The sequence below is a fragment of the Pseudorasbora parva genome, chromosome 25 (genome assembly GCF_024679245.1).
Source record: "Pseudorasbora parva isolate DD20220531a chromosome 25, ASM2467924v1, whole genome shotgun sequence".
Taxonomy (NCBI): Eukaryota; Metazoa; Chordata; class Actinopteri; order Cypriniformes; family Gobionidae; genus Pseudorasbora; species Pseudorasbora parva.
In genome coordinates, this window is record NC_090196.1 from 13265237 (window position 1) to 13284776 (window position 19540).

The window sequence follows — 19540 nt, forward strand, 5'->3', positions numbered from 1 at the left end:
ACAGGTAAGAGTTGTAATGTACAGGTAAGAGTTGTGTGTTGTTAGGTACAGGTAAGAGTTGTGTGTGGTAATGTACAGTTAAGAGTTGTGTGTTGTAATGTACAGGTAAGAGTTGTGTGTTGTAATGTACAGGTAAGAGTTGTGTGTTGTAATGTACAGGTAAGAGTTGTAATGTGCAGGTAAGAGTTGTGTGTTGTAATGTACAGGTAAGAGTTGTAATGTACAGGTAAGAGTTGTAATGTTCTGGTAAAAGTTGTAATGTACAGGTAAGAGTTGTAATGTTCTGGTAAGTGTTGTAATGTACAGGTAAGAGTTGTAATGTTCTGGTAAGAGTTGTAATGTACAGGTAAGAGTTGTGTGTTGTTAGGTACAGGTAAGAGTTGTGTTTTTTAATGTACAGGTAAGAGTTGTGTGTTGGAATGTACAGGTAAGAGTTGTGTGTTGTAATATACAGGTAAGAGTTGTGTGTTTTAATGTACAGGTAAGAGTTTTGTGAGGTAATGTTCAGGTAAGAGTTGTAATGTACAGATAAGAGTTGTGTGTTGTAATGTACAGGTAAGAGTTGTGTGTTGTAATGTACAGGTAAGAGTTGTGTGTTTTAATGTACAGATAAGAGTTGTGTGTTGGAATGTACAGATAAGAGTTGTGTGTGGTAATGTACAGGTAAGAGTTGTAATGTACAGGTAAGAGTTGTGTGTTGTAATGTACAGGTAAAAGTTGTTATGTACAGGTAAGAGTTGTGTGTTGTAATGTACAGGTAAGAGTTGTGTGTTGTTATGTACAGGTAAGAGTTGTGTGTTTTAATGTACAGGTAAGAGTTTTGTGAGGTAATGTTCAGGTAAGAGTTGTAATGTACAGATAAGAGTTGTGTGTTGTAATGTACAGGTAAGAGTTGTGTGTTGTAATGTACAGGTAAGAGTTGTGTGTTTTAATGTACAGATAAGAGTTGTGTGTTGTAATGTACAGGTAAGAGTTGTAATGTACAGGTAAGAGTTGTGTGTTGTAATGTACAGGTAAGAGTTGTGTGTTGTAATGTACAGGTAAGAATTGTAATGTACAGGTAAGAGTTGTAATGTTCTGGTAAGAGTTGTAATGTACAGGTAAGAGTTGTTATGTACAGGTAAGTGTTGAAATGTACAGGTAAGAGTTGTTATGTAGAGGTAAGAGTTGTAATGTACAGGTAAGAGTTGTGTGTTGTTAGGTACAGGTAAGAGTTGTGTTTTTTAATGTACAGGTAAGAGCTGTTATGTACAGGTAAGAGTTGTAATGTACAGGTAAGAGTTGTGTGTTGTTAGGTACAGGTAAGAGTTGTGTTTTTTAATGTACAGGTAAGAGTTGTGTGTGGTAATGTACAGTTAAGAGTTGTGTGTTGTAATGTACAGGTAAGAGTTGTGTGTTGTAATGTACAGGTAAGAGTTGTGTGTTGTAATGTACAGGTAAGAGTTGTGTGTTGTAATGTACAGGTAAGAGTTGTAATGTGCAGGTAAGAGTTGTGTGTTGTAATGTACAGGTAAGAGTTGTAATGTACAGGTAAGAGTTATAATGTTCTGGTAAGAGTTGTAATGTTCTGGTAAGTGTTGTAATGTTCTGGTAAGAGTTGTAATGTACAGGTAAGAATTGTAATGTACAGGTAAGAGTTGTAATGTTCTGGTAAGTGTTGTAATGTACAGGTAAGAGTTGTAATGTAAAGATAAGAGTTTTGTGCTGTAATGTACAGGTAAGAGTTGTGTGTTGTTGGGTACAGGTAAGAGTTGTGTTTTTTAATGTACAGGTAAGAGTTGTGTTGTAATGTACAGGTAAGAGTTGTGTGTTGTAATATACAGGTAAGAGTTGTTATGTACAGGTAAGAGTTGTGTGTTGTAATGTACAGGTAAGAGTTGTGTGTGGTAATGTACAGGTAAGAGTTGTAATGTACAGGTAAGAGTTGTGTGTTGTAATGTACAGGTAAAAGTTGTGTGTTGTAATGTACAGGTAAGAGTTGTGTGTTGTAATGTACAGGTAAGAGTTGTGTGTTTTAATGTACAGGTAAGAGTTTTGTGTGGTAATGTTCAGGTAAGAGTTGTAATGTACAGATAAGAGTTGTGTGTTGTAATGTACAGGTAAGAGTTGTGTGTTGTAATGTACAGGTAAGAGTTGTGTGTTTTAATGTACAGATAAGAGTTGTGTGTTGTAATGTACAGGTAAGAGTTGTAATGTACAGGTAAGAGTTGTGTGTTGTAATGTACAGGTAAGAGTTGTGTGTTGTAATGTACAGGTAGGAGTTGTGTGTTGTAATGTACAGGTAAGTGTTGTAATGTACAGATAAGAGTTGTGTGTTGTAATGTACAGGTAAGAGTTGTAATGTACAGGTAAGAGTTGTAATGTACAGGTAAGTGTTGTAATGTACAGGTAAGAGTTGATATGTACAGGTAAGTGTTGTTATGTACAGGTAAGTGTTGTTATGTACAGGTAAGAGTTGTTATGTACAGGTAAGTGTTGTAATGTACAGGTAAGAGTTGTGTGTTGTAATGTACAGGTTAGAGTTGTAATGTAGAGGCAAGAGTTGTGTGTTGTAATGTACAGGTAAGTGTTGTGTGTTGTAATGTACAGATAAGAGTTGTGTGTTGTAATGTACAGATAAGAGTTGTGTGTTTTAATGTACAGATAAGAGTTGTGTGTTGTAATGTACAGGTAAAAGTTGTGTGTTGTAATGTACAGGTAAGAGTTGTGTGTTGTAATTTACAGGTAAGATTTTTAATGTACAGATAAGAGTTGTGTGTTGTAATGTACAGATAAGAGTTGTGTGTTGTAATGTACAGATAAGAGTTGTGTGTTGTAATGTACAGCTAAGAGTTGTAATGTACAGGTAAGAGTTGTAATGTACAGGTAAGAGTTGTAATGTACAGGTAAGAGTTGTGTGTTGTAATGTACAGGTAAGAGTTGTAATGTACTGATAAGAGTTGTAATGTACAGATAAGAGTTGTGTGTTGTAATGTACAGGTAAGAGTTGTAATGTACAGGTAAGTGTTGTGTGTTGTAATGTACAGGTAAGAGTTGTGTGTTGTTATGTACAGGTAAGAGTTGTAATGTACAGGTAAGTGTTGTGTGTTGTAATATACAGTTCAGAGTTGTAATGTACAGATTAGAGTTGTATGTTGTAATGTACAGATAAGAGTTGTGTGTTGTAATGTACAGGTAAGAGTTGTAATGTACAGGTAAGTGTTGTGTGTTGTAATGTACAGTTCAGAGTTGTATGTTGTAATGTACAGATAAGAGTTGTAATGTACAGGTAAGTGTTGTGTGTTGTAATGTACAATTCAGAGTTGTAATGTACAGATTAGAGTTGTATGTTGTAATGTACAGATAAGAGTTGTGTGTTGTAATGTACAGGTAAGAGTTGTAATGTACAGGTAAGAGTTGTTATGTATAGATAAGAGTTGTTTGTAATGTACAGGTAAGTGTTGTAATGTACATGTAAGAGTTGTTATGTTCAGGTAAGAGTTGTAATGTACAGGTAAGAGTTGTGTGTTGTAATGTACAGGTAAGAGTTGTTATGTACAGGCAAGAGTTGTTATGTACAGGTAAGTGTTGTAATGCACAGGTAAGAGTTGTTATGTACAGGCAAGAGTTGTTATGTACAGGTAAGTGTTGTAATGTACAGGTAAGAGTTGTGTGTTGTAATGTTCAGGTAAGAGTTGTTATGTACAGGCAAGAGTTGTAATGTACAGGTAAGTGTTGTAATGTACAGATAAGAGTTGTGTGTTGTAATGTACAGGTAAGAGTTGTAATGTACAGATTAGAGTTGTGTGTTGTAATGTACATTTCAGAGTTGTAATGTACAGGTAAGTGTTGTAATGTACAGATTAGAGTTGTATGTTGTAATGTACAGGTAAGTGTTGCAATGTACAGGTAGGATTTCTAATGTACAGGTAAGAGTTGTGTGTTGTAATGTACAGGTAAGGCTTGTAATGTGCAGGTAAGAGTTGTGTGTTGTTATGTACAGGTAAGAGTTGTGTGTTGTAATGTACAGGTAAGAGTTGTAATGTACAGGTAAGTTTTGTGTGTTGTAATGTACAGGTAAGAGTTGTGTGTTGTTATGTACAGGTAAGAGTTGTAATGTACAGGTAAGTGTTGTGTGTTGTAATGTACAGGTAAGAGTTGTGTGTTGTTATGTACAGGTAAGAGTTGTAATGTACAGGTAAGAGTTGTAATGTACAGGTAAGTGTTGTGTGTTGTAATGTGCAGGTAAGAGTTGTGTGTTGTATTGTACAGGTAAGATTTGTAATGTACAGGTAAGAGTTGTGTGTTGTAATGTACAGGTAAGATTTGTAATGTACAGGTAAGAGTTGTAATTTACAGATACGAGTTGTGTGTTGTAATGTACAGGTAAAAGTTGTAATGTACAGGTAAGGGTTCTAATGTACAGATAAGAGTTGTGTGTTGTAATGTACAAGTAAGAGTTGTAATGTACAGGTAAGAGTTGTGTGTTGTTATGTACAGGTAAGAGTTGTAATGTACAGGTAAGTTTTGTGTGTTGTAATGTACAGGTAAGAGTTGTGTGTTGTTATGTACAGATAAGAGTTGTAATGTACAGGTAAGTGTTGTATGTTGTATTGTACAGGTAAGAGTTGTAATGTACAGGTAAGTGTTGTGTGTTGTTATGTACAGGTAAGAGTTGTAATGTACAGGTAAGTGTTGTGTGTTGTTATGTACAGGTAAGAGTTGTGTGTTGTTATGTACAGGTAAGAGTTGTAATGTACAGGTAAGTGTTGTGTGTTGTAATATACAGTTCAGAGTTGTAATGTACAGATTAGAGTTGTATGTTGTAATGTACAGATAAGAGTTGTGTGTTGTAATGTACAGGTAAGAGTTGTAATGTACAGGTAAGTGTTGTGTGTTGTAATGTACAGTTCAGAGTTTTAATGTACAGATTAGAGTTGTATGTTGCAATGTACAGGTAAGAGTTGTGTGTTGTAATGTACAGGTAAGGCTTGTAATGTGCAGGTAAGAGTTGTGTGTTGTAATGTACAGGTAGGAGTTGTAATGTACAGGTAAGAGTTGTAATGTACAGGTAAGAGTTGTGTGTTGTAATGTACAGGTAAGAGTTGTAATGTACTAATAAGAGTTGTAATGTACAGATAAGAGTTGTGTGTTGTAATCTATAGGTAATTATTGTAATGTACAGGTAAGAGTTGTAATGTACAGGTAAGAGTTGTAATGTACAGGTAATAGTTGTAATGTACAGATAAGAGTTGTGTGTTGTAATGTACAGGTAAGAGTTGTAATGTACAGGTAAGTGTTGTGTGTTGGAAATGTACAGTTCAGAGTTGTAATGTACAGATTAGAGTTGTATGTTGCAATATACAGGTAAGAGTTGTGTGTTGTAATGTACAGGTAGGAGTTGTAATGTACAGGTAAGAGTTGTGTGTTGTAATGTACAGGTAAGAGTTGTAATGTACTGATAAGAGTTGTAATGTACAGATAAGAGTTGTGTGTTGTAATCTACAGGTAATTATTGTAATGTACAGGTAAGAGTTGTTATGTACAGGCAAGAGTTGTTATGTACAGGTAAGTGTTGTAATGTACAGGTAAGAGTTGTGTGTTGTAATGTTCAGGTAAGAGTTGTTATGTACAGGCAAGAGTTGTAATGTACAGGTAAGTGTTGTAATGTACAGATAAGAGTTGTGTGTTGTAATGTACAGGTAAGAGTTGTAATGTACAGATTAGAGTTGTGTGTTGTAATGTACATTTCAGAGTTGTAATGTACAGGTAAGTGTTGTAATGTACAGATTAGAGTTGTATGTTGTAATGTACAGGTAAGTGTTGCAATGTACAGGTAGGATTTCTAATGTACAGGTAAGAGTTGTGTGTTGTAATGTACAGGTAAGGCTTGTAATGTGCAGGTAAGAGTTGTGTGTTGTTATGTACAGGTAAGAGTTGTGTGTTGTAATGTACAGGTAAGAGTTGTAATGTACAGGTAAGTTTTGTGTGTTGTAATGTACAGGTAAGAGTTGTGTGTTGTTATGTACAGGTAAGAGTTGTAATGTACAGGTAAGTGTTGTGTGTTGTAATGTACAGGTAAGAGTTGTGTGTTGTTATGTACAGGTAAGAGTTGTAATGTACAGGTAAGTGTTGTGTGTTGTAATGTGCAGGTAAGAGTTGTGTGTTGTATTGTACAGGTAAGATTTGTAATGTACAGGTAAGAGTTGTGTGTTGTAATGTACTGGTAAGAGTTGTGTGTTGTAATGTACAGGTAAGATTTGTAATGTACAGGTAAGAGTTGTAATTTACAGATACGAGTTGTGTGTTGTAATGTACAGGTAAGAGTTGTAATGTACAGGTAAGGGTTCTAATGTACAGATAAGAGTTGTGTGTTGTAATGTACAAGTAAGAGTTGTAATGTACAGGTAAGAGTTGTGTGTTGTTATGTACAGGTAAGAGTTGTAATGTACAGGTAAGTTTTGTGTGTTGTAATGTACAGGTAAGAGTTGTGTGTTGTTATGTACAGATAAGAGTTGTAATGTACAGGTAAGTGTTGTGTGTTGTATTGTACAGGTAAGAGTTGTAATGTACAGGTAAGAGTTGTGTGTTGTTATGTACAGGTAAGAGTTGTGTGTTGTTATGTACAGGTAAGAGTTGTAATGTACAGGTAAGTGTTGTGTGTTGTTATGTACAGGTAAGTGTTGTGTGTTGTTATGTACAGGTAAGAGTTGTAATGTACAGGTAAGTGTTGTGTGTTGTAATATACAGTTCAGAGTTGTAATGTACAGATTAGAGTTGTATGTTGTAATGTACAGATAAGAGTTGTGTGTTGTAATGTACAGGTAAGAGTTGTAATGTACAGGTAAGTGTTGTGTGTTGTAATGTACAGTTCAGAGTTGTAATGTACAGATTAGAGTTGTATGTTGCAATGTACAGGTAAGAGTTGTGTGTTGTAATGTACAGGTAAGGCTTGTAATGTGCAGGTAAGAGTTGTGTGTTGTAATGTACAGGTAGGAGTTGTAATGTACAGGTAAGAGTTGTAATGTACAGGTAAGAGTTGTGTGTTGTAATGTACAGGTAGGAGTTGTAATGTACAGGTAAGAGTTGTAATGTACAGGTAAGAGTTGTGTGTTGTAATGTACAGGTAAGAGTTGTAATGTACTAATAAGAGTTGTAATGTACAGATAAGAGTTGTGTGTTGTAATCTACAGGTAATTATTGTAATGTACAGGTAAGAGTTGTAATGTACAGGTAAGAGTTGTAATGTACAGGTAATAGTTGTAATGTACAGATAAGAGTTGTGTGTTGTAATGTACAGGTAAGAGTTGTAATGTACAGGTAAGTGTTGTGTGTTGGAAATGTACAGTTCAGAGTTGTAATGTACAGATTAGAGTTGTATGTTGCAATATACAGGTAAGAGTTGTGTGTTGTAATGTACAGGTAGGAGTTGTAATGTACAGGTAAGAGTTGTGTGTTGTAATGTACAGGTAAGAGTTGTAATGTACTGATAAGAGTTGTAATGTACAGATAAGAGTTGTGTGTTGTAATCTACAGGTAATTATTGTAATGTACAGGTAAGAGTTGTAATGTACAGGTAAGAGTTGTAATGTACTGGTAAGAGTTGTAATGTACAGGTAAGTGTTGTGTGTTGTAATGTACAGTTCAGAGTTGTAATGTACAGATTAGAGTTGTATGTTGTAATGTACAGATAAGAGTTGTAATGTACAGGTAAGTGTTGTGTGTTGTAATGTACAGATTAGAGTTGTATGTTGTAATGTACAGATAAGAGTTGTGTGTTGTAATGTACAGGTAAGAGTTGTAATGTACAGGTAAGAGTTGTTATGTATAGATAAGAGTTGTGTGTTGTAATGTACAGGTAAGAGTTGTGATGTACAGGTAAGTGTTGTGTGTTGTAATGTACAGGTAAGAGTTGTGATGTACAGATTAGAGTTGTATGTTGTAATGTACAGATAAGAGTTGTGTGTTGTAATGTACAGGTAAGAGTTGTAATGTACAGGTAAGTGTTGTGTGTTGTAATGTACAGTTCAGAGTTGTAATGTACAGATTAGAGTTGTATGTTGTAATGTACAGATAAGAGTTGTGTGTTGTAATGTACAGGTAAGAGTTGTGTGTTGTAATGTACAGGTAAGATTTGTAATGTACAGGTAAGAGTTGTAATTTACAGATACGAGTTGTGTGTTGTAATGTACAGGTAAGAGTTGTGTGTTGTTATGTACAGGTAAGAGTTGTAATGTACAGGTAAGTGTTGTGTGTTGTAATGTACAGGTAAGAGTTGTAATGTAAAGATAAGAGTTGTGTGTTGTAATGTACAGGTAAGAGTTGTGTGTTGTTATGTACAGGTAAGAGTTTTAATGTACAGGTAAGTGTTGTGTGTTGTAATGTACAGGTAAGAGTTGTGTGTTGTTATGTACAGGTAAGAGTTGTAATGTACAGGTAAGTGTTGTGTGTTGTAATGTACAGTTCAGAGTTGTAATGTACAGATTAGAGTTGTATGTTGTAATGTACAGATAAGAGTTGTGTGTTGTAATGTACAGGTAAGAGTTGTTATGTACAGGTAAGAGTTGTAATGTACAGGTAAGAGTTGTGTGTTGTAATGTACAGGTAAGAGTTGTAATGTACAGGTAAGAGTTGTGTGTTGTAATGTACAGGTAAGATTTGTAATGTACAGGTAAGAGTTGTAATTTACAGATACGAGTTGTGTGTTGTAATGTACAGGTAAGGGTTCTAATGTACAGATAAGAGTTGTGTGTTGTAATGTACAAGTAAGAGTTGTAATGTACAGGTAAGAGTTGTGTGTTGTTATGTACAGGTAAGAGTTGTAATGTACAGGTAAGTTTTGTTTGTTGTAATGTACAGGTAAGAGTTGTGTGTTGTTATGTACAGATAAGAGTTGTAATGTACAGGTAAGTGTTGTGTGTTTTTAATGTACAGGTAAGTTTTGTGTGTTGTAATGTACAGGTAAGAGTTGTGTGTTGTTATGTACAGGTAAGAGTTGTAATGTACAGGTAAGTGTTGTGTGTTGTAATGTACAGGTAAGAGTTGTAATGTACAGGTAAGTGTTGTGTGTTGTAATGTACAGGTAAGAGTTGTGTGTTGTAATGTACAGGTAAGAGTTGTAATGTACAGGTAAGAGTTGTAATGTACTGGTAAGAGTTGTAATGTACAGATAAGAGTTGTGTGTTGTAATCTACAGGTAATTATTGTAATGTACAGGTAAGAGTTGTAATGTACTGGTAAGAGTTGTAATGTACAGATAAGAGTTGTGTGTTGTAATGTACAGGTAAGAGTTGTAATGTACAGGTAAGTGTTGTGTGTTGTAATGTACAGGTAAGAGTTGTGTGTTGTTATGTACAGGTAAGAGTTGTAATGTACAGGTAAGTGTTGTGTGTTGTAATATACAGTTCAGAGTTGTAATGTACAGATTAGAGTTGTATGTTGTAATGTACAGATAAGAGTTGTGTGTTGTAATGTACAGGTAAGAGTTGTAATGTACAGGTTAGTGTTGTGTGTTGTAATGTACAGTTCAGAGTTGTAATGTACAGATTAGAGTTGTGTGTTGTAATGTACAGGTAAGAGTTGTAATGTGCAGGTAAGAGTTGTTATGTATAGATAAGAGTTGTGTGTTGTAATGTACAGGTAAGAGTTGTAATGTACAGATAAGAGTTGTGTGTTGTAATGTACAGGTAAGAGTTGTAATGTAAAGATAAGAGTTGTGTGTTGTAATGTACAGGTAAGTGTTGTGTGTTGTAATGTACAGGTAAGAGTTGTGTGTTGTTATGTACAGGTAAGAGTTGTAATGTACAGGTACGTGTTGTGTGTTGTAATGTACAGGTAAGAGTTGTGTGTTGTTATGTACAGGTAAGAGTTGTAATGTACAGGTAAGTGTTGTGTGTTGTAATGTACAGTTCAGAGTTGTAATGTACAGATTAGAGTTGTATGTTGTAATGTACAGATAAGAGTTGTGTGTTGTAATGTACAGGTAAGAGTTGTTATGTACAGGTAAGTGTTGTAATGTACAGATTAGAGTTGTAATGTACAGGTAAGTGTTGTAATGTACAGGTAAGAGTTGTTATGTACAGGTAAGAGTTGTAATGTACAGGTAAGAGTTGTGTGTTGTATTGTACAGGTAAGAGTTGTAATGTACAGGTAAGAGTTGTGTGTTGTAATGTACAGGTAAGATTTGTAATGTACAGGTAAGAGTTGTAATTTACAGATACGAGTTGTGTGTTGTAATGTACAGGTAAGAGTTGTAATGTACAGGTAAGAGTTGTGTGTTGTTATGTACAGGTAAGAGTTGTAATGTACAGGTAAGTTTTGTGTGTTGTAATGTACAGGTAAGAGTTGTGTGTTGTTATGTACAGGTAAGAGTTGTAATGTACAGGTAAGTGTTGTGTGTTGTAATATACAGTTCAGAGTTGTAATGTACAGATTAGAGTTGTATGTTGTAATGTACAGATAAGAGTTGTGTGTTGTAATGTACAGGTAAGAGTTGTAATGTACAGGTTAGTGTTGTGTGTTGTAATGTACAGTTCAGAGTTGTAATGTACAGATTAGAGTTGTGTGTTGTAATGTACAGGTAAGAGTTGTAATGTGCAGGTAAGAGTTGTTATGTATAGATAAGAGTTGTGTGTTGTAATGTACAGGTAAGAGTTGTAATGTACAGATAAGAGTTGTGTGTTGTAATGTACAGGTAAGAGTTGTAATGTAAAGATAAGAGTTGTGTGTTGTAATGTACAGGTAAGTGTTGTGTGTTGTAATGTACAGGTAAGAGTTGTGTGTTGTTATGTACAGGTAAGAGTTGTAATGTACAGGTACGTGTTGTGTGTTGTAATGTACAGGTAAGAGTTGTGTGTTGTTATGTACAGGTAAGAGTTGTAATGTACAGGTAAGTGTTGTGTGTTGTAATGTACAGTTCAGAGTTGTAATGTACAGATTAGAGTTGTATGTTGTAATGTACAGATAAGAGTTGTGTGTTGTAATGTACAGGTAAGAGTTGTTATGTACAGGTAAGTGTTGTAATGTACAGATTAGAGTTGTAATGTACAGGTAAGTGTTGTAATGTACAGGTAAGAGTTGTTATGTACAGGTAAGAGTTGTAATGTACAGGTAAGAGTTGTGTGTTGTAATGTACAGGTAAGATTTGTAATGTACAGGTAAGAGTTGTAATTTACAGATACGAGTTGTGTGTTGTAATGTACAGGTAAGAGTTGTAATGTACAGGTAAGGGTTCTAATGTACAGATAAGAGTTGTGTGTTGTAATGTACAAGTAAGAGTTGTAATGTACAGGTAAGAGTTGTGTGTTGTTATGTACAGATAAGAGTTGTAATGTACAGGTAAGTGTTGTGTGTTGTAATGTACAGGTAAGTTTTGTGTGTTGTAATGTACAGGTAAGAGTTGTGTGTTGTTATGTACAGATAAGAGTTGTAATGTACAGGTAAGTTTTGTGTGTTGTAATGTAAAGGTAAGAGTTGTGTGTTGTTATGTACAGGTAAAAGTTGTAATGTACAGGTAAGAGTTGTAATGTACAGATTAGAGTTGTATGTTGTAATGTACAGATAAGAGTTGTGTGTTGTAATGTACATTTCAGAGTTGTAATGTACAGGTAAGTGTTGTAATGTACAGATTAGAGTTGTATGTTGTAATGTACAGGTAAGTGTTGCAATGTACAGGTAGGATTTCTAATGTACAGGTAAGAGTTGTGTGTTGTTATGTACAGGTAAGAGTTGTAATGTACAGGTAAGTGTTGTGTGTTGTAATGTATAGGTAAGAGTTGTGTGTTGTAATGTACAGGTAAGAGTTGTGTGTTGTAATGTACAGGTAAGATTTGTAATGTACAGGTAAGAGTTGTAATTTACAGATACGAGTTGTGTGTTGTAATGTACAAGTAAGAGTTGTAATGTACAGGTAAGTGTTGTGTGTTGTAATGTACAGGTAAGAGTTGTAATGTACAGGTAAGTGTTGTGTGTTGTAATGTACAGGTAAGAGTTGTAATGTACAGGTAAGTGTTGTGTGTTGTAATATACAGTTCAGAGTTGTAATGTACAGATAAGAGTTGTGTGTTGTAATGTACAGGTAAGAGTTGTAATGTACAGGTAAGTGTTGTGTGTTGTAATGTACAGTTCAGAGTTGTAATGTACAGATTAGAGTTGTATGTTGTAATGTACAGATAAGAGTTGTAATGTACAGGTAAGTGTTGTGTGTTGTAATGTACAGTTCAGAGTTGTAATGTACAGATTAGAGTTGTACGTTGTAATGTACAGGTAAGAGTTGTTATGTATAGATAAGAGTTGTGTGTTGTAATGTACAGGTAAGAGTTGTGATGTACAGGTAAGTGTTGTGTGTTGTAATGTACAGGTAAGAGTTGTGATGTACAGATTAGAGTTGTATGTTGTAATGTACAGATAAGAGTTGTGTGTTGTAATGTACAGGTAAGAGTTGTAATGTACAGGTAAGTGTTGTGTGTTGTAATGTACAGTTCAGAGTTGTAATGTACAGATTAGAGTTGTATGTTGTAATGTACAGATAAGAGTTGTGTGTTGTAATGTACAGGTAAGAGTTGTAATGTACAGGTAAGTGTTGTGTGTTGTAATGTACAGTTCAGAGTTGTAATGTACAGATTAGAGTTGTATGTTGTAATGTACAGATAAGAGTTGTGTGTTGTTATGTACAGGTAAGAGTTGTAATGTACAGGTAAGTGTTGTGTGTTGTAATGTACAGTTCAGAGTTGTAATGTACAGATTAGAGTTGTATGTTGTAATGTACAGATAAGAGTTGTGTGTTGTAATGTACAGGTAAGAGTTGTTATGTACAGGTAAGTGTTGTAATGTACAGGTAAGAGTTGTAATGTACAGGTAAGTGTTGTAATGTACAGGTAAGAGTTGTTATGTACAGGTAAGAGTTGTAATGTACAGGTAAGAGTTGTGTGTTGTATTGTACAGGTAAGAGTTGTAATGTACAGGTAAGAGTTGTGTGTTGTAATGTACAGGTAAGATTTGTAATGTACAGGTAAGAGTTGTAATTTACAGATATGAGTTGTGTGTTGTAATGTACAGGTAAGAGTTGTAATGTACAGGTAAGGGTTCTAATGTACAGATAAGAGTTGTGTGTTGTAATGTACAAGTAAGAGTTGTAATGTACAGGTAAGAGTTGTGTGTTGTTATGTACAGATAAGAGTTGTAATGTACAGGTAAGTGTTGTGTGTTGTAATGTACAGGTAATTTTTGTGTGTTGTAATGTACAGGTAAGAGTTGTGTGTTGTTATGTACAGATAAGAGTTGTAATGTACAGGTAAGTTTTGTGTGTTGTAATGTAAAGGTAAGAGTTGTGTGTTGTTATGTACAGGTAAAAGTTGTAATGTACAGGTAAGAGTTGTAATGTACAGATTAGAGTTGTATGTTGTAATGTACAGATAAGAGTTGTGTGTTGTAATGTACAGGTAAGAGTTGTAATGTACAGGTAAGAGTTGTTATGTATAGATAAGAGTTGTTTGTAATGTACAGGTAAGTGTTGTAATGTACATGTAAGAGTTGTTATGTTCAGGTAAGAGTTGTAATGTACAGGTAAGAGTTGTGTGTTGTAATGTACAGGTAAGAGTTGTTATGTACAGGCAAGAGTTGTTATGTACAGGTAAGTGTTGTAATGTACAGGTAAGAGTTGTGTGTTGTAATGTTCAGGTAAGAGTTGTTATGTACAGGCAAGAGTTGTTATGTACAGGTAAGTGTTGTAATGTACAGGTAAGAGTTGTGTGTTGTAATGTTCAGGTAAGAGTTGTTATGTACAGGCAAGAGTTGTAATGTACAGGTAAGTGTTGTAATGTACAGATAAGAGTTGTGTGTTGTAATGTACAGGTAAGTGTTGTAATGTACAGATTAGAGTTGTATGTTGTAATGTACAGGTAAGTGTTGCAATGTACAGGTAAGTGTTGTAATGTACAGGTAAGGCTTGTAATGTGCAGGTAAGAGTTGTGTGTTGTTATGTACAGGTAAGAGTTGTGTGTTGTAATGTACAGGTAAGAGTTGTAATGTACAGGTAAGTTTTGTGTGTTGTAATGTACAGGTAAGAGTTGTGTGTTGTTATGTACAGGTAAGAGTTGTAATGTACAGGTAAGTGTTGTGTGTTGTAATGTACAGGTAAGAGTTGTGTGTTATTATGTACAGGTAAGAGTTGTAATGTACAGGTAAGAGTTGTAATGTACAGGTAAGTGTTGTGTGTTGTAATGTGCAGGTAAGAGTTGTGTTTTGTATTGTACAGGTAAGATTTGTAATGTACAGGTAAGAGTTGTGTGTTGTAATGTACTGGTAAGAGTTGTGTGTTGTAATGTACAGGTAAGATTTGTAATGTACAGGTAAGAGTTGTAATTTACAGATACGAGTTGTGTGTTGTAATGTACAGGTAAGAGTTGTAATGTACAGGTAAGGGTTCTAATGTACAGATAAGAGTTGTGTGTTGTAATGTACAAGTAAGAGTTGTAATGTACAGGTAAGAGTTGTGTGTTGTTATGTACAGGTAAGAGTTGTAATGTACAGGTAAGTTTTGTGTGTTGTAATGTACAGGTAAGAGTTGTGTGTTGTTATGTACAGATAAGAGTTGTAATGTACAGGTAAGTGTTGTGTGTTGTAATGTAAAGGTAAGAGTTGTGTGTTGTTATGTACAGGTAAGAGTTGTAATGTACAGGTAAGTGTTGTGTGTTGTATTGTACAGGTAAGAGTTGTAATGTACAGGTAAGTGTTGTGTGTTGTAATGTACAAGTAAGAGTTGTGTGTTGTTATGTACAGGTAAGAGTTGTAATGTACAGGTAAGTGTTGTGTGTTGTAATGTACAGGTAAGAGTTGTGTGTTGTTATGTACAGGTAAGAGTTGTAATGTACAGGTAAGTGTTGTGTGTTGTAATATACAGTTCAGAGTTGTAATGTACAGATTAGAGTTGTATGTTGTAATGTACAGATAAGAGTTGTGTGTTGTAATGTACAGGTAAGAGTTGTAATGTACAGGTAAGTGTTGTGTGTTGTAATGTACAGTTCAGAGTTGTAATGTACAGATTAGAGTTGTATGTTGCAATGTACAGGTAAGAGTTGTGTGTTGTAATGTACAGGTAAGGCTTGTAATGTGCAGGTAAGAGTTGTGTGTTGTAATGTACAGGTAGGAGTTGTAATGTACAGGTAAGAGTTGTAATGTACAGGTAAGAGTTGTGTGTTGTAATGTACAGGTAAGAGTTGTAATGTACTAATAAGAGTTGTAATGTACAGATAAGAGTTGTGTGTTGTAATCTACAGGTAATTATTGTAATGTACAGGTAAGAGTTGTAATGTACAGGTAATAGTTGTAATGTACAGATAAGAGTTGTGTGTTGTAATGTACAGGTAAGAGTTGTAATGTACAGGTAAGTGTTGTGTGTTGTAATGTACAGTTCAGAGTTGTAATGTACAGATTAGAGTTGTATGTTGCAATGTACAGGTAAGAGTTGTGTGTTGTAATGTACAGGTAAGGCTTGTAATGTGCAGGTAAGAGTTGTGTGTTGTAATGTACAGGTAGGAGTTGTAATGTACAGGTAAGAGTTGTGTGTTGTAATGTACAGGTAAGAGTTGTAATGTACTGATAAGAGTTGTAATGTACAGATAAGAGTTGTGTGTTGTAATCTACAGGTAATTATTGTAATGTACAGGTAAGAGTTGTAATGTACTGGTAAGAGTTGTAATGTACAGGTAAGTGTTGTGTGTTGTAATGTACAGTTCAGAGTTGTAATGTACAGATTAGAGTTGTGTGTTGTAATGTACAGGTAAGAGTTGTGTGTTGTAATGTACAGGTAAGTGTTGTGTGTTGTAATGTACAGGTAAGAGTTGTGATGTACAGATTAGAGTTGTATGTTGTAATGTACAGATAAGAGTTGTGTGTTGTAATGTACAGGTAAGAGTTGTAATGTACAGGTAAGTGTTGTGTGTTGTAATGTACAGTTCAGAGTTGTAATGTACAGATTAGAGTTGTATGTTGTAATGTACAGATAAGAGTTGTGTGTTGTAATGTACAAGTAAGAGTTGTAATGTACAGATAAGAGTTGTGTGTTGTAATGTACAAGTAAGAGTTGTAATGTACAGGTAAGAGTTGTGTGTTGTTATGTACAGGTAAGAGTTGTAATGTACAGGTAAGTTTTGTGTGTTGTAATGTACAGGTGAGAGTTGTGTGTTGTTATGTACAGATAAGAGTTGTAATGTACAGGTAAGTGTTGTGTGTTGTAATGTAAAGGTAAGAGTTGTAATGTACAGGTAAGAGTTGTGTGTTGTAATGTACAGGTAAGTGTTGTAATGTACAGATTAGAGTTGTATGTTGTAATGTACAGGTAAGTGTTGCAATGTACAGGTAAGTGTTGTAATGTACAGGTAAGGCTTGTAATGTGCAGGTAAGAGTTGTGTGTTGTTATGTACAGGTAAGAGTTGTGTGTTGTAATGTACAGGTAAGAGTTGTAATGTACAGGTAAGTTTTGTGTGTTGTAATGTACAGGTAAGAGTTGTGTGTTGTTATGTACAGGTAAGAGTTGTAATGTACAGGTAAGTGTTGTGTGTTGTAATGTACAGGTAAGAGTTGTGTGTTATTATGTACAGGTAAGAGTTGTAATGTACAGGTAAGAGTTGTAATGTACAGGTAAGTGTTGTGTGTTGTAATGTGCAGGTAAGAGTTGTGTGTTGTATTGTACAGGTAAGATTTGTAATGTACAGGTAAGAGTTGTGTGTTGTAATGTACTGGTAAGAGTTGTGTGTTGTAATGTACAGGTAAGATTTGTAATGTACAGGTAAGAGTTGTAATTTACAGATACGAGTTGTGTGTTGTAATGTACAGGTAAGAGTTGTAATGTACAGGTAAGGGTTCTAATGTACAGATAAGAGTTGTGTGTTGTAATGTACAAGTAAGAGTTGTAATGTACAGGTAAGAGTTGTGTGTTGTTATGTACAGGTAAGAGTTGTAATGTACAGGTAAGTTTTGTGTGTTGTAATGTACAGGTAAGAGTTGTGTGTTGTTATGTACAGATAAGAGTTGTAATGTACAGGTAAGTGTTGTGTGTTGTAATGTAAAGGTAAGAGTTGTGTGTTGTTATGTACAGGTAAGAGTTGTAATGTACAGGTAAGTGTTGTGTGTTGTATTGTACAGGTAAGAGTTGTAATGTACAGGTAAGTGTTGTGTGTTGTAATGTACAAGTAAGAGTTGTGTGTTGTTATGTACAGGTAAGAGTTGTAATGTACAGGTAAGTGTTGTGTGTTGTAATGTACAGGTAAGAGTTGTGTGTTGTTATGTACAGGTAAGAGTTGTAATGTACAGGTAAGTGTTGTGTGTTGTAATATACAGTTCAGAGTTGTAATGTACAGATTAGAGTTGTATGTTGTAATGTACAGATAAGAGTTGTGTGTTGTAATGTACAGGTAAGAGTTGTAATGTACAGGTAAGTGTTGTGTGTTGTAATGTACAGTTCAGAGTTGTAATGTACAGATTAGAGTTGTATGTTGCAATGTACAGGTAAGAGTTGTGTGTTGTAATGTACAGGTAAGGCTTGTAATGTGCAGGTAAGAGTTGTGTGTTGTAATGTACAGGTAGGAGTTGTAATGTACAGGTAAGAGTTGTAATGTACAGGTAAGAGTTGTGTGTTGTAATGTACAGGTAAGAGTTGTAATGTACTAATAAGAGTTGTAATGTACAGACAAGAGTTGTGTGTTGTAATCTACAGGTAATTATTGTAATGTACAGGTAAGAGTTGTAATGTACAGGTAATAGTTGTAATGTACAGATAAGAGTTGTGTGTTGTAATGTACAGGTAAGAGTTGTAATGTACAGGTAAGTGTTGTGTGTTGTAATGTACAGTTCAGAGTTGTAATGTACAGATTAGAGTTGTATGTTGCAATGTACAGGTAAGAGTTGTGTGTTGTAATGTACAGGTAAGGCTTGTAATGTGCAGGTAAGAGTTGTGTGTTGTAATGTACAGGTAGGAGTTGTAATGTACAGGTAAGAGTTGTGTGTTGTAATGTACAGGTAAGAGTTGTAATGTACTGATAAGAGTTGTAATGTACAGATAAGAGTTGTGTGTTGTAATCTACAGGTAATTATTGTAATGTACAGGTAAGAGTTGTAATGTACTGGTAAGAGTTGTAATGTACAGGTAAGTGTTGTGTGTTGTAATGTACAGTTCAGAGTTGTAATGTACAGATTAGAGTTGTGTGTTGTAATGTACAGGTAAGAGTTGTGATGTACAGGTAAGTGTTGTGTGTTGTAATGTACAGGTAAGAGTTGTGATGTACAGATTAGAGTTGTATGTTGTAATGTACAGATAAGAGTTGTGTGTTGTAATGTACAGGTAAGAGTTGTAATGTACAGGTAAGTGTTGTGTGTTGTAATGTACAGTTCAGAGTTGTAATGTACAGATTAGAGTTGTATGTTGTAATGTACAGATAAGAGTTGTGTGTTGTAATGTACAAGTAAGAGTTGTAATGTACAGATAAGAGTTGTGTGTTGTAATGTACAAGTTAGAGTTGTAATGTACAGGTAAGAGTTGTGTGTTGTTATGTACAGGTAAGAGTTGTAATGTACAGGTAAGTTTTGTGTGTTGTAATGTACAGGTGAGAGTTGTGTGTTGTTATGTACAGATAAGAGTTGTAATGTACAGGTAAGTGTTGTGTGTTGTAATGTAAAGGTAAGAGTTGTAATGTACAGGTAAGAGTTGTGTGTTTTAATGTACAGGTAAGTGTTGTAATGTACAGGTAAGAGTTGTAATGTACAGGTAAGTGTTGTGTGTTGTAATGTACAGGTAAGAGTTGTGTGTTGTTATGTACAGGTAAGAGTTGTAATGTACAGGTAAGTGTTGTGTGTTGTAATATACAGTTCAGAGTTGTAATGTACAGATTAGAGTTGTATGTTGTAATGTACAGATAAGAGTTGTGTGTTGTAATGTACAGGTAAAAGTTGTAATGAACAGGTAAGTGTTGTGTGTGGTAATGTACAGTTCAGAGTTGTAATGTACAGATTAGAGTTGTATGTTGCAATGTACAGGTAAGAGTTGTGTGTTGTAATGTACAGGTAAGGCTTGTAATGTGCAGGTAAGAGTTGTGTGTTGTAATGTACAGGTAGGAGTTGTAATGTACAGGTAAGAGTTGCAATGTACTGATAAGAGTTGTAATGTTCAGGTAAGTGTTGTGTGTTGTAATGTACAGTTCAGAGTTGTAATGTACAGATTAGAGTTGTATGTTGTAATGTACAGATAAGAGTTGTGTGTTGTAATGTACAGGTAAGAGTTGTTATGTACAGGTAAGTGTTGTAATGTACAGGTAAGAGTTGTAATGTACAGGTAAGAGTTGTTATGTACAGGTAAGAGTTGTAATGTACAGGTAAGAGTTGTGTGTTGTAATGTTCAGGTAAGAGTTGTTATGTACAGGCAAGAGTTGTAATGTACAGGTAAGTGTTGTAATGTACAGATAAGAGTTGTGTGTTGTAATGTACAGGTAAGAGTTGTGTGTTGTAATGTACAGTTCAGAGTTGTAATGTACAGATTAGAGTTGTATGTTGTACTGTACAGATAAGAGTT

General features: G+C 34.8%; 1 protein-coding gene across 2 annotated transcripts in view; it reads right to left on the bottom strand.

Annotated features, from left to right (window-relative positions):
- LOC137065141 (immunoglobulin superfamily containing leucine-rich repeat protein 2-like) overlaps positions 1 to 19540 on the bottom strand; it is a 148531-nt gene that overhangs the window by 53807 nt on the left and 75184 nt on the right. The gene's annotated exons all lie outside the window — the stretch shown is intronic.